The sequence below is a fragment of the Ursus arctos genome, unplaced genomic scaffold, assembly GCF_023065955.2.
Source record: "Ursus arctos isolate Adak ecotype North America unplaced genomic scaffold, UrsArc2.0 scaffold_9, whole genome shotgun sequence".
Lineage (NCBI taxonomy): Eukaryota > Metazoa > Chordata > Mammalia > Carnivora > Ursidae > Ursus > Ursus arctos.
Window position 1 is genome coordinate 64,947,893 of NW_026623111.1, and position 7,654 is coordinate 64,955,546.

General features: G+C 35.5%; 1 non-coding gene across 1 annotated transcript; it reads left to right on the top strand.

The window, feature by feature from the left end:
• The first annotated feature begins 4,835 nt into the window (after nt 1-4,835).
• Nucleotides 4,836-4,942, top strand: LOC113263320 (U6 spliceosomal RNA). The gene has a single exon (XR_003319131.2). It is a non-coding gene; the product is annotated as a U6 spliceosomal RNA (small nuclear RNA).
• The last annotated feature ends 2,712 nt before the right edge of the window (nt 4,943-7,654 follow it).

A 7,654-nucleotide genomic window follows, 5' to 3' on the forward strand; every position in this document is an offset into this window, starting at 1 on the left:
TGATGGTAGAAGGGATAAAAAAAAGACATGGGATCCAGACTGTAGTCGCCTCGTCTACATTATATGAAATAGAGACTTCCCAATACTCTGTGAGGAGCTCAGCACTTGCTCACGATTTCAGCAAATTCCTCTAAGTTTACATTGCCAAACTCACTTTTGACTATCTTCCTGGCCTCTCTGAACGTTCAGTTTCGTGAACATCACATCTTCTACAGCTTTTTTCTGCCAAGAACAAATATGGAACCTGGCCCCTTTTCATGGACTTTTCTTCAGATAACTCTCATGGGGAATTTGTGTTTATAGCAGAATGTATTAAAGGTTTTCAAATGTTGGAGGGGGTTTATAGCTCAGAGGCACAAACAGCCTAAAACTAAGTACTAATATCCTATTTTTTAAAGTCCTTTAGATATCCTGGTTAATCAGCTTCTTAGATAGGCTCCAGCCACCTGCCACTTTGCCCAGCTTCCTCATCCCTCTCCCTTCCTCCTCCCTTCTCCCCTCCTCTTGCTCTATAGCCTTCTCAAATCTGCCTAATTTTCTCTGGCCAAGAGGATCATTTCACTTTCCCTAGCCAATCTTTAATTTCAAGGTCTTACTTTTTACATGTTAGTAGGCTCTTAAAATATTTCCTTATACAAAGACAAGTTTTTTTCCTCCCAAAGAAGAACCCTGGTGACAAACATTAAAATAATAGTGTTTCTCTTCGTTTTACATAAATTTTGATAAATTGTAACCTTGTTTTCATTTTTTCCTTCTTCTTGGACCCCTATTTCGTTTTCCTTGGAATTTCCAAGGTCGTACCCTCTGGTACTTAGAATGCCAGGTGTAAGCCAGTAGAGCATGGTGGAAACCATGAGTGAGAACAAGCAGAGCCTATGAGTATTTTTAGTACTTCATTGGGAAAACATACACTGCTCTGTATGATTTTTGGTATAGGTTACCATGTAAATCACTGGCAAGCAAAACGATAATTCCAGACCAAAATTTTAATCTAAGGAGGATGATTATTTGAATTTTTATATGTTATTGTAGCTCTGAACAAAAGATTCCAAGATTGTGAATCAAAGCATAGCAATACAAGCTACCCCACCTCACCTTTCCCTTCCAAAAAAGGATTAACTTAAGCTCTTGCCACCCTATATGAAATCCTGCTTCCTTATTTACAAGAACAAGAACATGATGAGATTAATGGCTTTTCACAAAGTAGGATTTATTTTACTACAAGAAGTTAATTTGTAGGAAACGAAAGTTTTAACATATGCAAGAATGTTTATACAGTTATTAATTTTTTAAAAAGATTGATACCAGGATCAGTTTTACCTATTACATTTTAATTTAATCATTATTCCCCCTCTTCAACAGATGTACATAAAAATCTGAAAAAACAGGTAGTGACAAGCCTTAGAATTTAATTTAGAGTGAGTTTGCTGGTGATACATTCCCTCAGTTTTGTTTGTCTGAAAATATCTTTATTATTTATTTATTTATTTTAAAAAACAGCTTTATCGAGATACAGCTGACATACAATAAACAGGAAATATTTGAATTGTGCAGTTTGATAAATTTTGTCATTTGTATACAGGTGTGAAACTATCACAATAAAAATAGTGGACACATTCAAAGACCCCCCCCAACTTTCCTCCTGCCCCTTAGTGATCCCTCTCTCTCCCTGCACTGCCCCAACCACTGATCATCTTTTTGTTACTATACATTCATTTGCATGAAAATGTCTTTCATTTTTAAAGGTCGTTTTTGCGTGCGTAGAACTCTAGATTTTGAGTTATTTCCTTTCAGAAGTTTGAAAGTACTCTCCATGGCCTCTGGGTTTCCATTGAGAGGTCATCTCTCAGTCTAGTTATGGCTCTGTAATGTTTTTTTTTTTCCTTTTTCTTTTCAACTTTATTGAAGTGTAATTGACAAACATTGTGTATATTTAAGGTGTATTACTTGATGTTTATATATATATAGAGATAGATAGATAGATACTATATCTATCTATATATAAAAGATTTTATCTGTTTATTTGAGAGAGACATCACAAGCTGGGGGGAAGGGCAGAGGAAGAAGGAGAAGCAGACTCCCCACTGAGCAGGGAGCCCAAAGTGGGCTCTATCCCAGGACCCTGGGATCATGACCTGAGCCGAAGGCAGATGCTTAACCCACTGAGCCACCCAGCTGCTCCAATATGTATACATTTTTAAATGATCACCACAAACAAATTCATCACTTTATATTGTTGACAATTTTGTGTGTGTGTCATGAGAACACTTAAGATTTACTTACTCTCACCAAATTTCAAGTATACAACATAAAGTTGTTAAATATAGTCACCATGCTGTACATTAGATCTCTAGAACTTATTCATCTTGCATAACTGAAACTTTATAGCCTTTGATTAAAATTTTCCCATAGCCCCCATTCCCCCACCCCCTGGAAACCACCACTTTTCTCTATGCTTCCATGAATTTGACTCTTTTAGATTCTGTATGTAAGTGAGATCAGACAGTGTTTATCTTTCTCTGTCTGGCTTTTACTTAGTGTAGTACCCTCAAGGTCCATCCATATTGTTGCAAATGAAAGCATTTCTTTCTTTTTTTAAGGCTGAATAATACCCCATTGTGTGAAAAAAATATATATAATGTTACAATGAACATGGGAGTGCAGATATCTGCGTAATACTGATTTCATTTTTTTTGGGGGGGGTCTATACCCAGAAGTGGGATTGTTGGATCACAGGGAGTTCTATTTTTAATTTTTTGAGGAACCTCCATACTCTTTTCCATAATGACTGTATGAATTTATGTTCCTAACAACAATGTACAAGGATTCTTTTTTCTCCATATCCTCACCAACATTTATTGTCATTTGTCTTTATAACAATAGCCATTCTAACAGGTATGAAGTGATAGCTCATAGTTTTGATTTGCATTTCCTTAATGATTCATGATGTTGAGCAACTTTTCATTTATCTGTTGGCCTTTTATATGTCTTCTTTTGAGAAATGTCTCTTTTAGATCTTTTGCCCATTTTTTTAAAAGATTTTATTTATTTTATTTTATTTTTTAAAGATTTTATTTATTTATTTGACAGAGACAGCCAGCGAGAGAGGGAACACAAGCAGGGAGAGTGGGAGAGGAAGAAGCAGGCTCCTAGCGGAGGAGCCTGATGTGGGACTCGATCCCAGAACACTGGGATCACGCCCTGAGCCGAAGGCAGACGCTTAACGACTGTGCCACCCAGGCGCCCCAAAATATTTTGATTTATTTGAGAGAGAGTGTGAGCACAAGAGCGGGGAGGGGCAGAGAGAGAGAGAGAAGCAGACTCCTCGCGGAGCAGGGAGCCCGATGTGGGACTCGATCCTAGGACCCTGGGATCATGACCTGAGCCAAAAGCAGACGCTTTACTGAGCCACCCAGGTGCCCTGATCTTGTGCCCATTTTAAAATTGAATTATTTATTTGCTGTTGAGTTGGTTGAGTTCCTTATATATTTTGAATATTAATCCCTTATTAGATGTAAGGTTTGCAAAATATTTTCTTTCTTTTCATAGGTTGCCTTTTCACTGTTGATTTTTGCCTTTGTTGTGAAGAAGCTTTTTAGTTTGATGCAATCCCATTTGTCTATTTTGCTTTTATGGCTTGCACTTTTGGGGTCATATCCAAAAAGAAAACAAAAACAAAAAAACTAACAACCAAAAAACAAAAAAAACCTTACCCAGGCCAGTCTCAAGAAGCTTTTTCCTTATGTTATCTTTTAGTAGTTTTACTGTCTCAAGTCTTACATTTGTCTTCAGTGTATTTTAAGTTGATTGTTGTATATATTCTGGGATAAGGATTCAATTTTATACTTCTGTGTGTGGATATTTAGATTTCCCAACGCCATTTATTGAAGAGACTATCCTTTCCTCATTGTGTGTTTTTGGCATTCTTATTGAAGATCAAAGATTTATCTCTGGGCATGGATTTATTTTTGGACTTTCCATTCCATTCTGTTGGTTTATGCTGTGGTCTGAATGTTTGTGTCCCTCCCCCAGCCCTACCCTCCCAATTTATATGTTGAAATACTGACCCCCAAAGATAATATTAGGAAGTAGCTGTTTTGGAAGGTGCTAAAGTCATGATGGTGGAGCTTCCTGAACAAATTAGTGCTTTATGAAAGAGGTTCCAAAAATAGATTCCTATCTTGTCAACCATGTGGAGACACAGTGATAAGGCACTGGCTGTGAACAAGGAAGAGGGCCTCCTCCAAAAAGTGACCATGCTAGTGCCTTGATCTTGGACTTCCCAACCTTCAGAATTGTGGGCAGTAAATTTCTGTTGTTTATAAGCCACCCAGTCTGTGGTACTTTGGTGTAGCAGCCTGAATGAATTAAGACACTTACAGGTCTGTTTTTATGCTAAAACCATACTGTTTGGACTGCTGTAGTTTCGTAATATTTTGAAATTAGGAAGTGTGATGCCTCTAGTTTTGTTCTTCTTGCTCAAGATTGCTTTGGTTATTTGGAATCATTTGCATTTGGGATTTTAAAAAATTCTGTAAAGAATGCCATTGAGTTTGATAGGAATTGCATTTAATCTGTAGATCACTTTGGGTAGTATGGACATCTTAACAACATTAATTCTTCCAAATCAAGAACATGGGTGTCTTTCCATTTATCTGTCTCTTCTTTAATTTCCTTCATCAATGTTTTACTATTTTCAGTGTATAAGTTTTTCTACTTTTTATAATATATTTATATTTTTTAAATATCTTAGTGAACAAGGCAAATACTCCTGTAACTAAGAACAAGTTCAAGAAATAGAACTTTATCAGCCACCTCAGAGACAAGGCTGTTGTGTGCTCACTTCAGCAGCACATATACTAAAATTGGAATGACACAGAGAAGATTAGCATGGCCCCTGCACAAGGATGGCAAACAAATTTGTGAAGTGTTCCATTAAAAAAAAAAAAAAAGAAAAAGAAAAAGAAAGAAAGAAAAGAAAAAGGAAAAAAAAAAAAAAAAAAAAGAAACAAGCTGACATATTCATTAGGTCCAGTAGGCAAAGTGCCTGGACCCACAATTGTTGTAGAGGCCAAGAAAATATTTTAATTTTTTAAAAAATAATTTGATTTATTTTAGGGGCTCATGAGAATGCTTTAATTTTTTTTAAGAAAAAAAGAAATGTTTTAATACACAGTATTAATATATGAATGTATTTACCTCTATACCAACACAGTCATAAATCATAACTTATTAAAGTTTTTATGGTGATAGAAAACTAGGAAGGCAAAGTACCTCAGGCCTGATAACATCATATTGTGGTCCTGGTTACAAACATCCTAATCACAACTATCTCCTTACCCTCAAAATTAATCAGTATCCTAATTTTTATTATAATCACGCATTTATTTATTTATTTGTTTGTTTGTTTGTTTATTTATTTATTTATTTGGAGGGAGAGGGAGAGAGAGAGGCAGAGGGAGAATCCCAAGCAGGCTACAAGTCCCCAGCACAGAACCTGACTCAGGGCTTGATCTCATGATCCTGAGATCATGACCTGAGTGGAAATCAAGAGTTGGACGTTCAGCCACCCAGTCACCCCTCACTGAATTTCTTTACAGTTTTATCACCCCAGTGTGCATCCCTCAATATCTTGCATATAAAGATCTTTTACGAATTTAATTTCTTTCCTCTATAGGTTATTCTTTCATCTCTTCTTTATTTTTTGAAAAATTGAGTCTTGCAACCTGCAATTTTCCACTTGCTTGCTCTTTCTAATTGCATACTCAAGGGGCAGTTCAGTTTTCTTCTGTGCTCTGTGTTTTCTGTAAATGGTCAGCTGGATCCAGAGGTTTGATCATATTCCAGTTTAATCCCTTTGGCAATATTACATAGGTAGTGTGGTGTTCCTTTAGGAGCACCTCCTGTCAGGTTGTCTTTCTTTTTGTAATGTTAGAAGCTACTAGTACTCAAGTCTACCAATTCTTATGTTACTATTTCTCTGGTTATTTTGATTTTCTGAAGCTCACTTTCCATAGATTCCTCCGGAAGGATTCATGGGCGTACTGTTCTCTGAGTTCCTAATGTTAACATTTTGTCTGCGCCATTCATACTTGAAAATCAATTTTTTTTTGTTATAAAATTCTTAGTTCACATTTTCTTTCCATAGGTGTTGTGATGGTTAATTTTGTGTGTCAACTTGGCTGGGCCACGATGCCCAGATATATTGTCAAACATTATTCTGGATGTTTCTGTGTGGGTGTTTTTTGATTAAATTAACATTCATATCAGTGGACTTAGAATAAAGCAGATTGCGCTCTATAATGTAGATGGACCTCACCCAATCAGCTGAGGACCTGAATAAGACAAAAGACTGATCTTTTCCAAGCAAGAGGAAATTCTGCAGCATTTGAACTGCAATGTTGGGTCTTCTCTAGTCTGTAGCCTGCTGGTCTACCCTGCAGAGTTTGGCCTTGCCAACCTCCATAGTTGCACGAACCAATTCCTTAAAAGAAATTCTTTCTCTCTCTATATACACATCTAGAGAACTCTGACTAATACAAGTGTCTTAAATATGTTACTCACATTTATTTTTGGAATGAAGCTTGATGTTGAAATGTCTGATGAAAATGTTATTTTCTCTCCCCCGGGTGTCATTTTCAACTTTTTTTGGATCCCCAAAAGGAATTTCTTTTCTTTAATAAGTTTAGAGCTTAAGTTTGTACATGTTTTGATAGATTTATACCTAAGTATTTAATTTTTTTGGATCTATTGTAAATGGTATTCATTTTTAGTTTTATTTTCCATTTGTAAATTGCTAATATATAGAAATATGATTAATTTTTGTTTGTTGACCTTGTATGCTATAACTTTACTAAACTTTTTAGTTGCAGGGGGTGTTCTGGGGAGCAGACAATCATGGTGTTTGTGAATAAGGACAGTTTTATTTCTTCTTTTTAAATCTAAATTTTTAAAATTTTTCCCTTTTTTCACTAGCTAAAACTTCTCTAGTATTATGTTGAATAGAAGTGATGAGATTGGACATTATTACCTTGCTCCCAATCTTAGGGGAAAGCATTCAGTCTTTCAACATTAAATATGATGTTAACTGTAGTTTTTTGTGTTTTTATTTTGTTCTTTTTTGGGTAGATGCTCCTTTTCAAGTTGAGGATCAGGTTTTTCTATATCCTAATTTGCTGTAATTTTTATCATAAATGGATGTTGAGATTTGTCAAATGCTTTTTATGCATTAATTGATATGATCATACATCTTTCTTTAGAGTGTTAATATGGTGAATTACAATGATTGATTTTCAAATATTGAACCATCTGTGCATCCCTTTGATAAACTCCAAAGGGTTTTGGAGGAATCTTGTTCTGTTTTCTTTTGTACCTTCTTTGTTTTGTTTAGTTTTGGTATTAAGGGTTTTAATTTACTTTTATTTTATTAGAAAATATAGCATAGTAATTGTGTCAGTTACTCATTAAAAAATCTACAATGGATTTCCATTGCCTAGTAGAGTAAGTCTATAATAACTTTGATAGTATTCTATTTTACATCAAGTTTTTTAATGTATATGCCTTATTTTGTAAACTCTCCTGTTCCTATCTCTTGCTGTACCCTTTCCCCTGCTCCAATTTCCAGGCTGATGGTGTCATTGATATGCTGCTTGCA